The 23,203-nt window shown below is 41.5% G+C and overlaps 1 pseudogene; it reads right to left on the minus strand.

The window, feature by feature from the left end:
- Positions 1-618: 618 nt before the first annotated feature.
- The window catches only part of LOC127203032 (40S ribosomal protein S7-like), a 44,090-nt pseudogene continuing 21,505 nt past the window's right edge, over positions 619-23,203 (minus strand).

Raw genomic sequence — 23,203 nt, forward strand, 5'->3', positions numbered from 1 at the left:
ATAGTTTTTAAAGACAGACTAGAATCCATTCTTTTGTTGATGTTTTGGGTTTTATCTTACTATTTTGAGACAGGGTTTCTCTTGTAGTCCTGGCTGTCTTGGGCTCCACCTGCCTCTGTCTCCTGAGTGCTGGGATTAAAGGTGTGTACCACCATTGCCTCGGATAGAATCCATTCCTTAACCAAAGGCTTTTTAGATCTAAGTAATCTTTTACCTTAGTTAGGGTTTCTACTGCTGTGGTAAAATGCAAAGACAAAAAGCAGCTTAAGGAGGAAAGGACTTATGTCATCTTACCATTCAATAGCACAGTTTATTATCAAAGAAAGCTAGGGTAAGAACAAGGCAGGAGCTACAGAGGACTGCTGCTTACTGGCTTGCTCCTTGTGGCTTGCCACACTCCTTTCTTAGGGCACTCAGGACCACCAGCCCAGTGGTGGCACTACCCACAGTGAGCCTTCCCACCTCAGTTATCAACCAAGAAAATGCACCATAGGCTAATCTGGTGAGAACATCTCTCTTCCTTCCTTCCTCCCTTCCTTCCTTCTTTCCTTCCTTCCTTCCTTCCTTCCTTCTTTCCTTCCTTTTTTCAATGAAGGACACTTTATTCAGTCATTTTCTTTACAACTGAAACTCTGGGAATTTAAAATTAATGTCCTTGCTCATAAGTTTCTTATACCTTGTGCTCCACGTTGTTCTGCTGTGCTTTGTCTAAGTGAACTTTTATGAGCCGGCTGCCATCCAGTTTCACACGGATCTTCTTACCCACAATTTCACTCGGGAAAACCAAGTCCTCAAGGATGATGCCGTGCACTGCTGTGAGAATGCGGCTTCTCAGTGCTTTTGCTTGGTTTTCCCACAGCTTTTCTGAGGTAGCTTGGACAGAACCCTCCTCTCAGCTAATTGGAGACCATGTGCTTCCCAGTAAACTTTTTCTTCAGTTCACGAACTAACCAGACTTGGATTTTCTGGGAATTTTTCAGCTGAAGAATCGGTACAGAAATTATGGTAGCTTTATGACCAACACTAACTTCAGCGTTCTTGACCACAATGATGTTGACTTTCTGTAGCTGCACCTTGAGGTCTGAGTTCATCCTCTTGAGCAGCACCAGAGAAATGCTGGCAATTTTGGTACTCCGGCTGGATGTGGCCTCATCCTTAAGGAGTGCCGGCTTAGAATAAGACCCAGCTCTCCAGAGTCGAGAACATTTTGCTAGGTGAGGTCATCTTTTCCAAAATGATATTAACTTGTGTCAAGTTGACATAAAACTAGTCAGCACACCTTCCCATTTCCTCATGAATAATAGATAAAAAATGAATATTTTGTTTAATTTTTAATTCCTATGTTTCCTTCACGTTGTCTCCAGAGAAGCCCAATCATCCTCTGTTGGAGCCTCAGTCTACACCTCAACATCCACTATTCCACACCCCAGCCCCCAGCCCTCCTCACCCTCCCTCCATTTCCTTTTCTTCTCTCTTCTTTCAGGTATTCGGTGTGAAGGGTGTGCTCCTGGATTCTATGAGAACACCCCGCCCTGTGTCTGTAACAACACAGATATAATGGACCAGAGTCCTACAGCTGGGTAACCAGGGAATGTCACAGGTGTCTGCACAACACTCAGGCCCTAAGCTGCCAGTCCTGCAAACCAGGTCACTTTGAATCTTCCCTCAATCAGACCTGCAAAAGTAAGCCCACAGAGCTCCCAAGGTGGGGGTGGGGGGGTTGACACATAGCTGCCTAGTGGCAGCTTGTAAATGTGGTGGTTACACTCCCAAGCTTCTTTCATTTGGGATGATCCTTGCAAGAAGAAGCGGTACCCACTGAGAGACAGGATTGTTGTGATGACACTAGTCAGCAGAAAAGGTGTAGCGCCCAGTCTGAGGTTGCTGGTGGGCAGTGTTCACCTGCATTGCATTTTGTGACTGTGTCCTTTACCAATAACGTGAAGGTTAACATGAAGACTCCTGGGCTGTACTTCATGCACATGAATCAGAATGCCAGGCATCTCTAAGATGCTCATCAAGAGATAAGGATTCGAGTTGTGGAAGACAAAGCTCTGATACGTGAAGGATAACAGGGAGTGTTCGCTTCCAGGGGATACTGCTAATACTTCAGTTTACCCAAGCTAATTTAGAAACTATCCTTTTTTTTTTTTTTTTTTTTTCCAGTTATTTAAGTAAAGAGAATTTTGGAGAAGAGCATAAGAGAAGTGTGAGGTTCACAGCCATCACCACCAAAAACTTCAGACGCTTAGGCTGATGCATGTGAAACATGTTTGGGATGATTAAAACTGAAGGTCTCCACCTGGGAGGATGCTCCAACAAAGCCTGTGTTGTGCGGTATGCTGCTTCTTCCGTGGACCCATCAAAGAACTCAGGCATGAGATCTCTCAAACGCCTTTGCTACAGTTCGGTTTTATGATTCTGGGGTGGTCCAGCCATCCTTCTGGAGTGAGTACCACTGCACGTCCCTGGGTGGGGAAGCTGGCCTCTGTGACCGTGTCCCTGTCTGCCTCATGTCACAGGCTTGGCCTGAGACCATTGTGGTGCTGGGAACTGGAATCTGACCCCTGGCAGAGTGAATGACTAATGTTATCCGTGACACCAGACCTCTCCAAGCAGCCTCTGTGGCTAGGCAAGGCCCACAGAAACCTTCTACTACACTGGGCTTAATAATGGACAGAGACGCATGCTTTCCAAGTTTGCCGACAGTATTTTCTTTATATGCCGTTGAGAATTAGTGGTTCTGAACCTGACTGGCCTTAAACAAGATACAGTTGATATTTTTTGGTCCCCCAGGAATCAAAGGCCCAACAAGAGAGACGGGGAGCTCCAGGGCTAAGCTTTGCCGACCTCGGTTTTCTTTAGGCCTCCTTGTGCCTGGGAAGTCAGGCTCCATACACAGTGAAAGCCAGACACAAACCACCCCCTCACTATTTCACACATGTAGTCACAGGCAAAAACCAAGAAACAATTACTAATTGGAAGCTATAGTTAATAAGAATAAAGATAAAGAGATGACTCCAGATGTTCAATAACATTTTCAGTGGAGCTGTCATCACCCATGGCGATAACTAGGTTGCCTTCTTCAGACCAGCATGGATGGCTTCTCAAGAGTGTGGGCTACAAAGCGCATCTTCACTGTTCAACAAACAGCATCGCCTGCAGCACCTATAATAGTCAATCAACAAGGAGCACAGGAAAATCTTACATACTGTAAAATTACCCATTTCTGGGAAATTGTTTGGTAGTTAATGGAAAGAAATCGGGGAAGACAAAGAGAACAATATGAAATTTTACAAAAAATCAAATCGTGCTGGATGTGATAGCACAATCCCAGCACTCAGGAGACAGAGTCAGGTGGATCTCTGTGAGTTCAATGCCAGCCCAGTCTACAAAGAGAGTTCCTGGACAGGTAGGGCTATTACATAGAGAAACCCTATTTCAAAAAACAAAACAAAAAAGTCAAATAAATGATGTAGGGAGCTGGGTGTGGTGGCGCACACCTTTAATCCCAGCACTCGGGAGGCAGAGGCAGGAGGATCGCTGTGAGTTCGAGGCCAGCCTGGTCTACAAAGTGAGTCCAGGATGGCCAAGGCTACACAGAGAAACCCTGTCTCGAAAAACCAAAAATAAATAAATAAATAAATGATGTAGGAATACAGATTTATTGAAATCAAAACACAAAGTTAAGAAACTTGAGTCTTGGTGGTGCACACCTTTAATCCGCGAGCACTCAGGAGGCAGAGGCACGTGGATTGCTGTGAGTTCAAGGCCAGCTTGGTATACAAAGCAAGTCCAGGACAGGCAAGGCTACACAGAGAGACCTTGTCTTGAAAAAAACAAAACAAAAAAAAAGGAGAAGAAAAAAAAAAAAAAAAGAAAGAAACTTGAGTCTTAAACCAGGTTTGGTGTTACATGCCTGGGATCCCAGGAAAATGAGTCAGGAAGAATTGAAGGCTAGCTTGACCTATAAAATGAGACCTGGTCTCCAAAACAAATAAATAAATACAATTTCTAGAATCATTTTAATTAGTCATCTCTAACTTCAACTCCACTGTTGAACTTTTTATCCAAAAGTAAAATCTTACATAAGTAAGTTTTTAAAGACAGGATCTCAGAAGCTGAGCATGGTGGCACACACCTTTAACCCCAGCACTCGGGAGGCAGAGGCAGGTGGATCACTGTGAGTTCAAGACCAGCGTGGTCTACAAAGTGAGCCCAGGCCAGGCAAGGCTACACAGAGAAACCCTGCCTCAAAAAAATTAATTAATTAATTAATTAATTTAATTTAATTTAAATTAATTAAAAATAAAGACAGGATCTCGCTATGTGGTCCAAACTGGCCTGGAACCTGCCTTAGCCTCCCAAGTGTGAGGACTGTAGGAATGTACCAACATGCTCTAGCAAAGATATCTCTTCTACATAATACATGTTTGCCCTTCTCTTTCTTTCACTCCAATCCTCTCCAACCAACCCACACAAATACACCATACCCCTTTTCAAAAGCACAAACCTTTAACATAATAAAACATATTGTAGGATTATTAATATAGTACAAAGAAAATGAACAGCCTACCCACTGTGCATGCATATATATATATATCTCACTATGAATTCATAGGAATTTGTACTATACTCCTCATCCTGGCCTAACACTATTGTATTGATGAAATGATTCTGGCTCTGGCCATAGGAAGTTCTTTTCATTAGAATTTATGCCTTTTTCAAATATTATAGAATTCTTCTAGGTTTTTCCTAAGCATATAGATAGAGAAAAATCTTCTAGACTCATATATTTCCTGCCCTACTTTTAGAATAAATCGCAGCTCTAACGAATGTTGGTTCCTTTACTGGAGAATGGTGTTAGACACCAAGACGTTTGTCCTAGATGCTCACACCCATCTGTCATGTTCCCTATACTCTCTGTACCAGCAGCCACCGACCACACAGTAGACAGATTGGCCTCCACATGAATATTTGGGTTCATAACTCATGTAGAACTTCTAACATTCATGAGATCACTGTCTGGCATGCTTCTTGGACTTCTGGGAAAACATGTTTGTCATAGCATGCAACATACAGTTCAGCCATGGAGGCCAAGAGCAGTTAATAACCTTGAAGATCAGATAGCATTATTTTAACTAAAATGCCCTGACCACAAGGCTGCTGTGAGTTGTTTGGTCCATGGGGGAATCCCTTGAGGAAGGTTGCTTTCTACAACTGGGAAACACTTTCATTTGAGCACAAAGAAGACATATGGCTAACTAGATTCCCAGCTGTTTAAATAACTCCAGATAAATAGCTCTGTGTCTGCCAGGAGGTGGTCTCTAGCGCATTCCCATGGAGAGATCCAACTGTGCCGTCCAATATTTTGCTCAACAGTTTAGATAGAGATGGAGAAGCAAGTGTCTCAGATTTTCAGAGGTTTCAAAACTGTAAGTTAATATATTAAAGATGGAATATGAGGACAGATAGCCTAACAGGCTCTTGTGTAGGCTGGAAACGACAAGAATGTTAACAGAGTAGAAGTAAAGTTGCGTAATTAGGTATTTAAAATCATTTGCATAAGGGTGGGAGTAATGACTTGGCACCAGCTCATGTGAAAATAGCTGAGGATTTTCACTGTGTGAAGCTGCAAGCGAGCCAGCAGTGCCCAGGGCTGCCAGAGAAGTGATGCCTGGCCAGGATGGAGTAGGGGGCATGCTGTGCTCAGCTTTAGCTCAGTCACCATCCCAACACTGGCCTTAGGAGCTGCTCAGCCCCAGGATCATTACTGTCAATTATAAGCATCATAACATTTTTATAGTCCTTTGAAGTTTTAGTTAAGCTTTCATCTACATGGTTATGGGATACAGGGTGATATTTTGGTGCATATTTATTGATCAAAATCAGGTTATACATCAGCCCTCTTTCTTGTGTGTTAAAAGCATTTAAAGGCCTTTCTTGTTTTAAAATATCTAACGGATTATTTTTACATATGGTCATCGTACTGTGTTATAGAACACACTAGAATATATTCCTCCTATCTTGCTATATTTTTGTATTCTCTCCTTCTCTCCCTCTCCCTTCCCTGGCAGATACTATTATTCTCTGTATTTCTCTAAGATAGACACTGAACTTCTACATGTAAATAAACACATAGAAAAACTGTCTTCCTTCTAAATACCACATTGCTAACATAAACTAAACTTTTTAAGGTATGTGTCTAAAGGAAGACAACTTGGATAATACAACTGTGCAATTGTGTAATGAGGGCCTACAGAAGTGCTTCTCCCAACCTTCCTCATGCTGCAGCCATTTAATACAGTTCCTCTGTTGTGGTGACCCCCAACCATAAAAATAATTCATTGGTTCTTCATAAGTGTAATTTTGCTACTATTGCGAATCATAATTAAGTATCTAATATGCAGGATATCTGATATGCAACCCCCAAGGGTCTGGCCTAAAGAAATTACAGGGGATGGGCCCAAATCATAGATGTGAAGATGAGCAAAAATGGCCACATGTAGTTGGGGAATAAAGAGGTATATCTCCTACAGTTCTCTCTCCTTGAGCAGGCACTAGTGGGAACACCCAGGATGAAGAGAAGCTTGGTAGATGGAGACAGTTTATAAATCTAGCTACCCGTTCACAACCTTACAGAATGATGGTTAAGCATACTTAGTCAAACATACCTTAAAATTACTGCAATAGTGACTTACTTTTGTCTTTTCTTTCATTTTTCACTTTTCAAAAAAGTGAATCAAGAACACAAATGGGAAAGTACAGAAGCATTCAGCCTTCCGTCAAAGCACAAATATCACAAAGTGACTAATTATAAAGTAAAGAAAGTGCCATGTGGTAGAACAAAACACTAGCCCAGTTGGTAAAGTTACACCATGTGTCCTACAATGGAAGCATTACTTGCCAGGGTGATTGATGGATCTTAGACCATGTCTTTGGCGTGCATCCCTCTGTCGATTGCGGGTGAACTCCCATTACTGTGGAGTTAAAGAATGTGGCCTGTTTCCCAGTGTGTGTTTGGCTTTCATTTACATCTGTGTACGTTTCCTAGTCTGGGGCCACCTGTCCCTCAACAGCTGGAAGCAGATGGTATGGTCAAGAACTCGAAGCCAGAACACATTAACAGTGGTCCTTGATCCTTCCAGAGGTGGCTGCTGACCATGGGAATCACCCTTCTTCAACTTTTGCACAACTATGTGCTCACTCACTGGAGAAAAACTGTTTCCTTTGAAAATGTGTTGTTTTTTAGACCATAAAGCTTGTTAACTCGTTACCCACAATTGTTCCCACAGCTTACAGGTCAGTGTCCAAGCAAATCAGGTCACGGCAGGACACACCACAGTGGGTATGAGGAAAGCTATTACAGCAATCCATCTGGAAGATGCATTTGTAGGAAATGGAATGCTAAAAACACAAATGCAGTCACTTGGATCTAGCATGGCATGCTATAAAAAAAATAGGAGTTTCATATTCCTTTATTTGATTATTTTTAAACAATGTGCACTTGGAAAGTACACACTGCTTAATTCTAGTTTTGAAAACAATATTTTATAATCATATAACAATAGATTTTCCTACATTAAAACCATTAGCCTGTGTTGCTAAATTTCTCTGAGTTGTTACAATGGAACAGACATTTAAGGTCATGATCAATTATAGCCAACCTTCTGCTATTTGGAAGCCTGTGGAGGAAAATTGATACCCTGAACAGAACTAGAACCTCATGATTCTGGGTTTATCATGTAGCTATTTATTTATTGAACAGATATTCACAAAATGCCTGCTGAGTGCTACAAGGTGATCCTCTGTCTTCTTGGATTTGAGGTCCACGTCTTTAAGCCACGTATGAGTTACATTTGTAGGATTCAGAACAGTCCTGCTCAGTCCTTCACTCTCTAGTAAGGGAAGCCTTCAACATCTATGCTCCCCAGTGTAGAAGCCACTTGTCATGCGTAACCATCAAGCACTTACAGTATAGACATTACAAGTAAGAGGCAGAATTGTGCATTTCAGAATTTTACTCATTTAACCTTAAATAGTCACATGTGGGGCTGGTGAGATGGCTCAGTGGATAGAGGCACCTCAATGGATAGAGCATCATGGCCTGAATGTGGTACCCAGAACGCACATAGTGACTCACATGTGTTGTCTTATCTCTACACATGTAGCATACCACATGTGTATACACAAATAATATGAAAAAATGCAGTGTACTTAGTGAGCACCATATTAAAGAGACCCATTTTTTTTTAAGATTTATTTATTATTAAGTATACAGTGCTCTGTCTGCATGTACACCTGCAGACCAGAAGAGGGCATCAGATCACATTATAGACGGTTGTGAGCCACCATGTGGTTGCTGGGGATTGAACTCATGACCTCTGGAAGAGCAGTCAGTGCTCTTAACCGCTGAGCCATCTCTCCAGCCCCGTGAGCACCATATTAAACAGCACAAATTTGGTATCTGCATTGGTTCTAGAAGACATAATTTTTATATATCAATTTAAAATGTTTCTAAAGAGAGTCAACATAAAGAAGTATGAAATATGATGGGACTGTAAACCAGGGTAACTCCTACATTGTCTCCTTTATAACTGTGCACTTCTGGCAAAAAACCTGTCATGCTGTCCTTGCCCACTTCCACCAACTATCCTTAATTACTTTCTTCAGGTCATACTTAATTCAGTTTTTTATATATAATTGGATATTTTTAATCCAGGAACCAAATGCCAATTATATGGCTCAGTGAGTATAGGTGCTCCCTGCCAACTTTGACAACTTGAGTCCAACCCCTGGAATCCACAAGGGGGAAAGAGAAAGCTGACTCCCACAAGTTGTCCCCTGACCTCAACATAAGTGCTATAGTGTACGCACACATATGCATCTACTAAAGGTGTAATAAAGTAATGGACAGCCAGGGAGTAGGGGTTTGGTGATATAATACTTGTCTAGCATGCAGGAAAATTTTTCAGACATTTCTAAAGGAAAGAATGTTGGCTCTTATAAATCAAAGTCTGTTAGCCTCTTTCCTTGTGTCCCATTGACATTTTAATAATCTTATTTTTATACAGATGCTTCATCTGTTGGTGAAGCCAAGGGATATTTTGGAACTGCTCAGCTTGGACCACAGAGTCCACTGAGATCCTAGATAAGAGCAGCTTGTGGGAAGAGCTTGGCCTACATCTGTGGTGTGCTGTCACACTTCCCCAAAGTGTCACATAGAGACCCCTAGACCAATCTGCGTGCCCTGTGGTATCCAGTAGAGCCTAGTGTGTTAACCAGTTTTTACGACAATTGCCATTATTGACTCTAATTTCAGGGATCACTTCTGTCATTAATTATTGGCATCATTTGTTGGCAAGGCTTTCCAATGCCTTTAAATCTCATGTTTCTTGCCAAGAGTGTAGAAGCACAAGTGAGTCATCCCTAACCTAGAGTTGCAGCAACATCAATCGCTCTCTCCACCTTGACCAGAAATATGCTCCAATAAAGTGCTGTGTGACATCAGCTATTTTCTTTTATTAATTCAAATACAAAGCTCCTTCTTCCATTTCCTAGAGAACAAAGTAATCACACATAATGTAAAACAAGGGAGTTGGCACCCCCAGGCAGGATTTTCAGTGTGGTCATGGAACTTCTTAGTGCTACTGTGATGGCCACTATTAAACCCACATGCCTCAGTCAAGCAGATAAAAACCCCACATCCACATTCACAAGCTGCATTTAGTTTTTCTATATAGAAGCCATGAGTTGATTTGCTGATAGAATATAGAGAGGCAGGCTGTATTTTAGTGGTCCCTCACAGATCTCTGCAATCTTGTCACTAAATTGTTGCCTTAGAAACATGAATTGGAGAGAATCCCAAGAGAGGAGGAAAGGGTTGGTTTTTAAGCTAGGAACAAGCAGATCGGATAACGTTCTCATCTGTTTCACTCTTCCCTTGTAGCGTGTAACTGCAACAAGGAAGGAGCCCGGAGCCCTGTATGTGACCCAGACTCAGGCATGTGACACTGCCAGGAGGGTGTCAGCAGTCATCAATGTGATCGCTGCACTTGGGGTCGTGGTCAGGAATCCTCTGCTTGTCTTCAGTGTCACTTGTGCTTTGATCACTGGGACTACCGTGCTTCCCTTTCAAAGCAGTGCAAGGGTTAATTGAGCTGGCTGCTAACAGAGAAAATAAAAGAGAGCCTGTCCTGGCTGTGAGGTGGATGTCAAAGGCCTCAGAGAGAACATGCCTATCATGGAGAAGCTTTTGAAACAACCTGTTTTCTCATCTTATTGAAAGTCAACGATTTTTATGAGTCTGTGAGGTAAGATGTCTGCTCAAGGAATAGATAAGCCAACTCTTGGTTGACCTTTGACTTCTACTTTTTACATCCTTGGCCTTCAACTTAGAAATGTACTTCTGTTGGCTTTGAGAGTTGATCATTGTTTAGCTAATAACAGCCTTTTATTTGCATGTGTATATGGTATGGGTACAGCTGTATGGATATATGTACATGTTCATGTGCAAGACAGAGTTTGCCCATTTGAGAAGCCTAGCTAGCTAGCTTGTCCCAGGGATCTCCCAATTTCAGAAGAAAAGTAAACTACCCATCTAACTTCTGTCTTGATAACTGGAGGTCCAACTCCCATTCTTGAGTTTAAATGACAAGCCACTCTTTATACTGAGGCATCTCCTTGGATCCATAAGCAGGCTTTTAATTGTGTTTGTTCTTTCTTCTTGCCCAGTTAAGATTATATGGGATTTTTTTCAAATGCTATTAAATTTTATAGAAGTACAGCAATTAGAAGATAAATGGTGGGGACTGGCAATGTACCAGTGGTAGTGTGCTTCCTAGCATGCAGGAGGCCATGGCATGAGCCTCAGCACTTTAAAGACAATCCAAAATTAAAAATAAAAGGTTTACTGAGAGGCCCAAACCCAGCAGAGCCACTGATTTGTAGCCATCACACTCTAAATACACATCATTTCACCTACAACACAGGAAACTAGACATAACACCACTTTCCAGTATAAATGGCCTATTTCCCAAGGAAAGTTGGCCAAATCTTCCGAGACTCTTCATGTATCTGGACGCTCTGCATCAATTGCTGAGTTATACCAAGGATGGCCATTCCTTCAGAATACAGCCTCATTTTTATCATCTAGTAAGTACAGAATTCATTTTTCCCTCATCAGGGCATCAGCAAACACGTCTGCCCACCGGCCAAATCCAGCACATCACACGTTCCAGCGGATGACGTTCTAGTGAAACACAACACCCATGCTACAGTGACAACCTCCTGTGGCTGCTGTCCCTCTGCAGCAGCAGAGTTGCCACGCGGTGACAGCCAACCAGGAATTCTGAGGCGAACGTTGCCTTTCCCAACCTCCTCCAGGAAAAAGCTAGGATGGCTTGTGCATATTTTCTCCTTCATAGAGGCAGAGTCTACCAAGAATGGCCCCCCAAAATATCTCACCTTTTCAAAAAAAAAAAAAAAGTTCCTGAATGAAGGAACTGAATACAGTTATAAGCATAAGCCAAACACTGTCAATAGGAAAATGTCTTAGAAATATATGGCACCTGCTTAAAAGTTCTACAAGGAAAAAGAAACAGACTGCCTACAGTTCAGGCCCCCTACATGGTAAACTCGGTGATGGCCTGGTGAGCACACGTGTCTATGTAAGGAGAACAGGGCTATCTCTATCCCTCTAACTATTATCCTGAAGAGGCCGAGCCCTGCAGGACTAGATCTCCTTATTTCAGATATCAGACGTTTCCATTTTCATGACAATGACCCCCCCCCCATTGAAATGTATAGGAGCTACTTACTCAATATCACCTGTACATCACAGTGTGGCTCAAGGAACACAAGAGCTGAGGGTGAGCTCGTAGACTGCAGGCCACTGCTCTGTGGTTGTAGCTATTAGGAAAATGTCAAAGTGGCACCAAGAAAGCAGAATGAGCTACGAGGGCATTGAGAACCAAAAGACTACAGGGTGCTGAGCAGAGCCTGGGAGGAGAGCAAGAGGAAAGGAGCCATGAGCCAGACAGAAGTGGTAAGGAAGTGGTGGCTGCTGCTGAGTCCCTCCAACCACGGGCCAAGATGGCGTGCAGAAGCCCCGCTGCTGCTTGATGTCCACCCAAATAACATCTTGCATTTGCAGCCTTCCCTTGTCTCCCCAGAGAACAGACTCCTGTCTTCTCCTCCACCCCCAAGCCTCTTTGTGCTCCTTCACCACCGCCCAGAACTTTCTCCCCACCCACGCGTTTATTTCCCAGGCCAGCTGTAGTTATGAAATATTTACTAGATGAATTGACAAAGGAGATCAGGGAAGTGAGGGCACCCTGAGCTTCAATGGAGAGGTCAAGGCAGCCTGGTTCAAATCCACCCACCACCTGTGCAGCTTCAAAAATGACTTCTCCAGCTTCAGTTTCTTTGTCAGGAAGAACAAAGTCTCCGTTTCATAGGATTCTTGCTCACGAAAAGCCACTTAGCATGGTACATGGCACACAGTAAGTGCTTAAGGAAAGTAAGTGGTCACAATAGCTTCTATTGTTATTGTTGTTAGCCGGAGGAAGTACAGTCTTGAAACTTGAAGAATAAAGGAAAAATCTGTAGAAGAGAAAGAGAAGAAAACTCCAGGATGTATTGTTTAATGTTCAGATCGCCCCGAGCAGACCCACTAAGATTTCTGTGTAGTGTTCCCATCAGAAAGAGAGTGTTGGTTATCCACTTGAACCGAAGATACATGCTGAACCCAGTCATCTTAAGTTGGGGGTGGAGGCAGAGGACTAGTGTCACTCACCAGTTAGGGGACTTCTTTGTCACACATGGAAATTAAAAGACTGCACAGCAGTAGCACTGAAGACACCATGAAGGCAGATTGTCACCATTACCCTGCGTGTCCCCCTATAAGACAGCAATGCCCATGGGTTGGTAAAGAGAGCAGAGTTTAAACCACTCTGAAAATACATTCAAGGAACAGCGTCTGTTTTATTGCATGTGAGCAAGTACTTACGTAGTGGAATCCTATTGACTGTGATTGGTTAGCACATTGCCTCGGATTGGATAGTGAGTCGGGAAGAAGCACATTGACTTAGGCATGGAGAGTGCAGACTCATGCGCAGGCCAGCTATGGACTAGTCTCACTATTTCAGAATTCTGTGTTCTGACTCCTGGGCACACTCAAGAGCATGCTGTGCTTTGCTTCTTATTTAGAAGCACAATGTGCCAGGTAGGCTGGTCGCCAGGTCATGTCTGCATTTCTCCTACAGCAGATGTCTTTCAGTGAGGCTGGGCCCACTATTCTGTCTTATCTGGCATTGAAGGCCGAAGAGAGAAATCTTTTAGGTTGGTTTAAATGAACCATGTCTAACTCCATGCTTTAAGGCGCACGTGTTTATTCTGCTAGGATGTGTGCTGAAATACTCCAGGCAGCCAAAAGAAAAGAGATGAGCCATTAACAGGAGCATAAACAATAAATGAAAATCTATGTGAAGAGGGCCCCTTCTCATTGAGGACACCGAGTAAAGAGAATCATTTTGCAGCATTTGTCTCCACAGATGTGCACAAACAAGCTCCACCTGCCTCCCTTGATAGCATCAAAGGTCGCCTTAAACAGACGAGCTCCCATTCCTCCTCTAAGCTAGCCTTGACTTTTCAGTGGCTCGAATTCAGTATTAAGAGTTATACAATATGCATTAATGATTTCCAGAATGCTGGGTGACTCCATCTGCACTGAAGTTCTTATGAGAAATGGTGTGTTTAGCAGCTCTTTTTTGCCTTGCATTCTTTTGCATTTGTGGTTTCCGGAAAGTGGCTGCTGGAAACAGGGCAGCTTATACCCAGAAAAGCACAGAAATGCAGTTTTTTCATTGCTTATGGCCACATTAGACCCTCTCTAAATTATGTTTTCAGTGCTAGAAATTGAACCCAGGACCTTGCGCACACTAGTGTTTATGTAGCACCAGATGTTGCTACTTTTATCTGTTATTTGAAGCAAATGTTATTTAGGCTCTGCATGGTTCAGGAATCTGAACTGTATCATTCTCCTGCATGTGGACATCCAGTTTTCCCAGCACCATCTGTTGAATAACCTTTTCTCTAACTTATGTTTTTGGCATCTCTGTCATGTATTAAGTATCTGAAATTTTATGTTTAGGTCTCCATTTTTGTTCCATTGGTGTACATGGCTGTTTTGGTGCCAGTACCATGTTGACTTTAATACCATACTTCTGTACTATATCTTAAGATCTGGGATGGTAATCCCTCCGTAATTGTTCTTTTTGCTCAGGATTATTCTATCCTGGGTCTCTCATGGTTCCATATGAATTTTGACAAAGTTTTTCTGTTTCTGTGAAGAATGATATGGGGGAAGTTTGACTGAGATTACAATGAATCTCTACACAGGTTTTGTTAAGATTGTCATTTTCATAATATTTAGGCCTGTAGCTATTACCTTGCATAGAAACTTACTTCAAATGGATCAAAGATCTAAATGTGAAACTTGAGGCACAGACATAGCCAGAAGAAAGCACGGGCAGCACCCTAAAGGACATAAGTGTGAGAAAGTGCTTTTCAAATAGGACTCCATTTGAAGAATTAAGTCCTACAATTGGCAACTAGAACTAAAATGCTTTTACACAGCTAAAGAAACAACCAAGTGAGGAGAAAGCCCATAGAATGTGAGAGAATCTGCCAACTATAATCTACAAGAAAATTACTATCCAGGATATATAAAGATCTTTAAAAAACAAACAAACAAAAATGGAGTAAAAAACACAAATGAACCATTCAAAAAAAAGGGCCTGGGACATAAACAGAGAGTTATCAAAAGAAGAAAACACTAAAAAATATCTGAAAAGGTGTCCATTGTCCCTAGTAATTTTACCCCAGTATGAATGGCAAAGTTAACAAAACAAGCAACATCCAATGCTGGAGGAAAGTCTCACTCATTGTTGGTGGGATTGCAAAGTGGTCTAGCTTTTCTAAAGTCAGTGTGGAGAATCCTCAAAAATCTAAAAATAAATTTCCCCCCTATACCACTCTTTGGCATCTGCCCAAAGGACTCAATATCCTACCCCACAGATTCTCACTCAACCATGTTCATTGCTACTGTATTCACAATAGCTTAAGAAATGAAACAACTTATTTATCCTTCAATTAATTGATGGGTGGACAATGAAAATGTAGTAGTGTATACTATGGAACATTACTCAGCTGGAAAGGAAAATGAAATTGAGAGGATCCAAGGTGGCAGCGCTGATTGTGGTATCTGATCAGAAGGACAGCGTGATCACAGAGTGGGCCACAAAATACCAGTGTCTGGGTTTCCCAGGTGAAAGGAGAGCCCACAGTGAGGGAAATGAGGAGGCCCAACCTCAGGTCACCCAGCTAATCTGGGGGAAAGGTCCTGGGTTCCCACCAGATCGTGGTCTCAGCTTCTGGCCACCATCCCATTCTCACCATCCATGAATACCTGCCAGTACTGAGGGGGCATGCAAGGCTCTAACCTCAGGCCTCCTTATGCTCAGGATTCATGGAAACAACCCTAGTCACCACTTTAAAGATCAACCCAATTTCCTAGGAAGACCAGCCAGATCTCTGGACTCACAGCTTCCCCAAGATGGATGCACCAGAGAGCACAGTTTCTGAGGAGTATATAGACAGCCAGAGCTCATTAACCTTAGAGCATGAAAGCCAGTAGTCAGGTGGCTGATTCCTGGACTTCCCCCAGAAGAGCCTGGGCAGAGGTCCTGCAAACCCTAAGAGACCACAGATGCCACTCCCAGACTACTATACCAAGCAAAACTTTCAATCACCATGTATGCAGAAAACAAGATGTCCCATGACAGAACCAAATTTAAATAATATCTATGCACAAACACAGACCTACAGAAGATACTAGAAGGAAAATTCCCACCCAAAGAGGTTAACAACACCTCCCCCCCAAAAAAACCACAGGATAGAAATAACTTCACTACAGCAAAACCAAAAGTAGACAAGCACACAAACATACCACCACAACCAGCATCAAAATAAAAGGAACTACCAGCCAATGGTCGCTAATATATCTCAACATCAGTGGACTCAACTCTCCAATAAAAAGACTATCAGGATGAATGCACAGTAAACAGGACCCATCATTCTGCTGCATACAAGAAACACACCTCAGCCACAAAGAGAGTACAACTGAGAGTAAAGGGCTGGAAAATGGCTTTCCAAGTAAGCGGACCAAAGAAGCAAGCTGAAGTAGCCATTCTAATATCTAATAAAATAGACTTTTAAACAAATTTAATCAAAAGAGATGAGGAAGGATGCTTTATACTCATCAAAGTCCTAGAAATAAGCCCACACACTTAGGGACACTTGATTTTTTATAAAGAAGTCAAAACCATACAAAGGGGAAGAAAAGTAGCATCTTCAACAAATGGTGCTGGTCTAACCAGATATCTACATGCAGAAAATGCAAATAGAACCACATTTATCACCCTGCACTAAACTAAAGTCCAAGTGGACTCAACATAAAACCAGATACATTAAATCTATTAGAAAAAAAGGTGTGGAAAAGCCTCAAACTCAATGGCACAGGAGACAACTTCCTGAACAGAACACCAACAGCCCAGGCTTTAAGATGAACAATTAATAAATGAGAACTCATGAAACTGAAAAGCTTCTGTAAGGCAAGGAACACTGTCAATAGAACAAAATGAGAGCCTACACATGGGGAAAAGATCTTCACCAACCCTACATTCCACAAAAGGCTAATATCCAAAATATATACAGAAGTCAAGAAATTAAACACCAACAAACCAAATAACCCAATTAAAAATGGGGTACAGAGCTAAATAGAGAATTCTCAACAGAGAAATCACAAGTGGCTGAGAAGCACTTAAATAAATGTTCAATGTCCTTAACCAAAATCCAAATCAAAACTACTCTTAGATTCAGTCTTACACCTATTAGAATGGCTAAGATCAAAAACTCAAGTGACAGCCCATGTTGGCAAGGTTCTAAAGAACCTTGCGCTATTTGTAATAGCCAGAAACTGGAAACAACACAGATGTTTCTCAGCTAAAGAATAGATAAAGAAACTGTGGTACATCTACACAATGGAATATTATTCAGCTATTAAAAACAAGGACATCATGAAATTTGGACCCAAATGGATGTAACTAGAAAAGATCATCCTGAGTGAGGTAACCCAGACCCAGAAAGACATGCATGATATATACTCATTTATAAGAAGATATTAGCAATATAATACAGGAAAACCATACTACAATCCATATACCTAAAGACACCAAGTAACCCTAGTAAAGATGCTTAATTCTCATTCATAAGGGCAAATAGGACAGACACCAGAAGAGGTTGAAGAGAAGGAACAGAACAGGAGCCTACCATAGATGTCCTCTGAAGGAGTCCAGCCAGCAGGGGATGGAAGCAGATACCAAGACTCACAGCCAAGCTTTGGAGAGAGCACAAGAATTCTCATAGAAGAGTTGGGAATAGAAGGACCTGGAGGGGACAGGAGCTCCATAAAGAGACCAACAAACCCCAAAAATCTGGGCCCTGGGGAGCAGGCAGAAACTGATGCACCAACCAGGGACCATGCATGGAGAGGACCGAGGCTCCCTGCTCAGATGTAGCCCATAGGCTTCTCACTCTCCAGCAGAGGCTGTCTCAGACATGGACTGTGTGGCCTGATCTTTGATCACTTTCTTCTGGAGGGGCAGCCTTGCCAGGGCACAGAGGAAGAGGACTCAGGTAGTCCTAATGAGGCTAGATAGGCTGGGGTCAGTTAGTAGGGGAGGATGCTCTCCCTTTCTGAGAACTAGGGGAGGGGGATAAGGAGAAGAGGGAGGAAGGGTGTGACTGGGAGGAGACAAGTGAGGGAGCTATGATTGGGATGTAAAGTGAATAAATTTTAAAAATAAATTTAAATTTGAGAAAAAGAAAATAGAGAAAAATTAGCTGAGCATGGTGGCACATGCCTGTAATCCTAGCACTCTGGGAGGCAGAAGCAAGAGGATCTCTGTGAGTTTAAGGCCAGCCTGGTCTACAAAGTAAGTCCAGGAAAGCCATGGCTCTATAGAGAAACCCTATATCAAAAAACTAAAAGAAGAGGAGGAGGAAGAAGAAAGAAAGAAAGAAAGAAAGAAAGAAAGAAAGAAAGAAAGAAAGAAAGAAAGAAAGAAAATAGAAGAAGAGAGAGAGAGAGAAGACAGAAAGAAAACTGAAATCATTAACCATGCAGGTGAACAGATGGAACTAGAAAAGATCATACTGAGTGAGACAACTCAGAGCCAGAGGCTCTTCACTCCAATTCTTCAATTTTAAGTATAATCTTCACTCCCCATCAGGAAACTTCTCTTTGCAACAGATGGAAACCATTACAGAAAACCACAACCAATCAAAATGCAGAGTTGTGGATCCCAGTCCCAGCTGATAATCTAAACACAACTCCTGCACCTAAGGGGAGAGAGGCTCATAAGAGCCAGAGGAACAGGGAGTTCACTGTAAGATATTTTCTCCTAAGAACGTCAGAAGCCACGCTCATAAAGTCTTAATACCATGACTGCTCAAACATGAGCTGAACAAGGATGACACCAGTAGGCCAACAAAGAGTCATAGTGCATTTTTGCTCTTACTCACGAGGCTTGTCTTAAGGATCCTGGATTGCACATCAGTTCCCTCCTGAAGATTTTCTAGCAAGAAGTCCATTTCATTTCTCATTCTTGTCAAGTTTCTTTCAGATATTAAAGTTCATACACTTTTTTTAGTTGCCCACTTAACAGTATTTGTTTTCTAATGGGAAAAAATGAGGGCAAATATAGTTTGATGTATCAATGAAAACAAATGCCAAAAAATTATATTCATTATTATGTGTCCTCAATTAGGAGGGGCCCTTGCCACATAATTTTTCATTTGTGTCTATGATTCTGCTAGTGGCTCATCTGCTTTCTCTTCTTTTGGCTTAGGTAAAGAAAGAAAAGACACAAACCCATGTGAAGACATACTATTGACTGTTCTATCTTGCTGTATACTTATTTCTCTTTCAAAGAGAAAAAAGCTTTAAATAGCAATTAAAATGCCTTTTCCCCCTAAAGAAATATCCAACCTGATAAAATAAAAACTTTCAATGACCTATTAGCAATGATAAGTAAATAATAAATAGAGCAAGGCATTTACTGATTCCCTATAGGAAATGTGACACCCACTGAGAGAACTCAAGATCCATCTGAGGTCAAACAGAATAAGGTTACACTGCCCTGCAGTAATCCTCTCAGATTTGCAGTCCATGAGCGGTTCCTAAGATTTGTAAGATGCCTAACTCCAGGCAGATGAGTACAGTGATCTCCTCCTTCAGTTACTCCTGCCACTGGAGAGATGAGAGTTGGAACATAACAACCAATGTTAACTACTGATTTGGAATCACGGAAGTGAGACAAGCATTCTCCCTGGCTGTGTTTGGAAAGGTTTCAGGGAAGGATCTTTGTAGACTAGGGACAATTGGGCGGGGGAAGACACATTTGCAAACAAATAAAACCAAAAAATAATCTCAAGCAATATAAACATGTTTTTGATTGTCTGTTTTCTTGATCAATAAACAAAAAGAAAATAGTATACTTTAAAAAATAACAATGTAAGAGCCAGAGGGCTTAAGACATAGGACATGGCTATCTCACCCATGAATTACGGTTCTACAGAAAATAACTCAGAACCCTGGGGTTCTGGCTCCTAAGCTATGGAGTTACAGTTTAAGAGTTTAGTGAGTCTTTTAATTTTTAGATATGAAAATATCTAAGTATAGATATGGAATTTTAGATATGAAAAACAAAAGGCTTAATAACATAGGCTCTGCCCAACAGGTGATCCAGTCTTCAGCAGTCAGCCCTAAACACACACACACACACACACACACACACACGAGCAATACTGAATGAACTCAGCAGGCTGTATTTATCCATGTACCGATAATACTTTTAAAAAAGAACCATTTTAAAAAGCCATTAAAAAAAGAACACAGGCTCTAGAGGCAGACTGCTAAGTTCAAACTTTGGTTTCAGCTCTTACAGTTTGTCATTAAGATCACTAGCAAATCTCTTACCTCCTCAGAGTCCCAGTTTTATTTGTGAGGTGGGGGTGGATGTGCTGATGTGCATGTCACAGTGTTTGTAAAGACGGATGATAATGGTTGATGCACAATACAGGAATATAGGAAACACTGCTGGCCTGAGATATTGTTATTATCCTCAACATCAAATTTCTACAAACTGCAGTCAAAAGACAAGTCTTGCCAACACACTATTTTTGCAAATAAAATATCACTGCCAAACAACCTTACCTAGGTATGCCTTCACTCTGGGATGACCCGTTGAATGGTTGTTATAGAAATGCTATGCCTAGCAAAGCATAAAACATTAATTCTCTGTCCTTTATCAAATAATTTGTCAACGTCTGTCCTATATGGTTTGGTGAACTAGCTGAGTTATCACATTAACACATAATACTTATAATTGGTACCTTATATTTGTGGCACGTTTTGTGTTATCTCAATAATCACAAACTATTGTTAATTTATAGACTTAAAGGCAAAAAAAACACCAAGAGATTAATCTGCTCAAAGTCATACCCATGCCTAGAGAGTACACTCAGGGCAACCTGCGAGCTAGGACGTTGCTTCCCTGGCTCTATCATGGCCATACCTATTATACGCTCTCCAATCTTTCCCCATTAGATGCAAGCTCAAGGAAGTAGGTCTGAATTTTTTTTTCCAGCAAAAATTGAGGCCAAGACCAGGGCCATGTTTGTGAAATGATATCCCCATAACAGCTACATTCATTGTTTCTCACAAAAATTCTTTTATCTCAATTTGTGTTGCTATAGATGCCTCAGAAAACATCAAGAAATACTATGGTGTGTCAACAGCTGCTAAGATCAGCTCACTTGTCATCTTACAGACACTGACTCCAAAAGAAAACTTGCTGGGAAAATTGAAGCCGATTAAGATCCCAGACATCCAAGTGCTGAATGCAAAGGTCAGTTTGTAATGCTACAGGGAAGGTTGGTTGCTTTGATGAGTTCTCAGACCTTCTGTTGGCATAAGGTTGTTGTGTAATTCCAATGCCGATTTCTGTATCCGCCATATCTGATTGCAAGCCTTGTTCTGGGAATCTCTGGTCTCAATGTTGTATAAACTCTGCTCACCAATTGTCCCCTTGTATGCCAATAAAGCAGCTTACAGCCAATCGCTGAACAGGGGAAAGAATAGGGCTGGACTTCCTGCTGGCCAGGCAAGGAGGAGTTAGAAGAGGGAGTAGGGGATTCAGCATGAAATTCAGCCATAGCCTGACAAGATAAAGAACAGGAGAGATAAAAAACATTCACCTGGAGCAAAAAAATAGCTAAAAAGCAAGTAACTTGGAGATTTTGGCAAAGATGGAGTCGGGATAACATAGAGGGTTAAGAACAGACTTAAACTACTCAAGATTGTGTTGTAAAGTTGTATAAACAAATATAATAGAGTCTCAATTATTTGTGTGATAGCCAGGATAAGAGAGAAACTAGAAGAAACAAACACAGTTTTATAAAAATAACCTGTAACATCTTCTCACTTGAATGGCCCTGTCATTTTTAATTTTTGAGTTTGTATTTATAAGGATATACATATGTACACAAAGCACATAGGAAATAGTCAATATATCCTTTGTTTCATAATATGTATGCAAATAATACAAATATATTTATTTATATAAATATTTATATGTTTATTTCTTTAAGGGTCCATGAAATATTGTAGATCTTATTATTTTAGATTATTCACTGTTTCTAAAATGTCCCAATAAATGGACATTAGTTCCTCTTGCTTCATTATAAATAAAAGAAAGTATCTATTTTTAAAGAACAGAAGTTGAACTAACAAAGACAACCTAAAACTTGATCAGTTTTTTCCAAAGAACACATCTATAAATGACAAATATAAAAATGATAATAAAGAACAAATATTTTTAAATGATAGATTGATGCAGTATTGATAATGTAGATGTTTATTTGGCTACATAGGAGATATGTAGTAGGCCACTCTATGTACTAAATGTGAGAGAGTCCTGTGAGAACCCACAAAGGAGAGTAATGTCCTGACTCAGGGAGCTGGGATAGCATTAGAATAAAACCCTGCCAGCAAGTTGAGCATTAATATGAATCACTTCTTCTGCAAGGTGTGCAGGCAACCAGAGAAGTTGTCATGTGGTGCTCACAATGCAGGGCCCTCTGCACCAGCACTGAGGGGCATAGGCCATGTAGTGGTCCCAGATGTCACTGTGCTCTGACCCTCTCAAGGAGTGTCTTCCTAAAAGCCCAGGAAACAGAATCTATGATTCATAATTTGGACAGCCAGGCCTGAGAGTCTACTTTTTCTTGATATGCAAAGGCATAAAGGTGAAAACATGTACATTTATTTTGATTTTATGTGTATGAGTGTTTGCCTGTGTGTGTACCATGTGCATGCATGGTACCCACAGAGATCAGAAAATGATGTCACATGCCCTAGAACAGGATGGCTGTGAGCTGCTATGTGGATACTGGAAATAGAACCTTAGCGGCGGGGGGGGGGGGGGGGGGGGGGCTCTCTGCAAAAGCAGCAAGAGAGCTCCTAAACACTGAGCCATCCCTCCAGTCCCTGGAGTTGTGTTAAAACACTATTTAACTTGTAATTAAGAAATCATGCATCATGGGGGGTGATAGCACAGGCCTTTAATCCCATCACTCGGGAGGCAGAGCCAAGTGGATCTCTGAGTTCCAGGCCAGCCTGGTCTACAGAGTGATTCCAAGACAGCCAAGGCTACACAGAGAAATTCTATCTAGAAAATAAGAAGAAGGGGATGAGGAAGAGGAGGAAGAAGAGGAGGAAGAGGAGGAGGAAAGAAAGAAGGAAGGAAGGAAAGAAAAGAAAAATGCGTCCTGCCAATGGAAAGCTATGGTATTCTGAAGATCAAACTACAGATATTATTGAGGATTTTAAAAGTAGATGTGCATATTGGGTTGGGTGCACAGGCACACACACACATCTGAAGAGAAAGAAAAAAAAACTCAGAACATCATAGCTCACAGACTTGTGTGGACATGTTTGCTTGTTTGTAAGAGCACATACCTCATAAAAATGTCAAGACACAGCCGTGAAGATTTGAAGACTATATAGATCTCTCAAAGC

This window comes from Acomys russatus, chromosome 1 (genome assembly GCF_903995435.1).
Source record: "Acomys russatus chromosome 1, mAcoRus1.1, whole genome shotgun sequence".
NCBI lineage: Eukaryota > Metazoa > Chordata > Mammalia > Rodentia > Muridae > Acomys > Acomys russatus.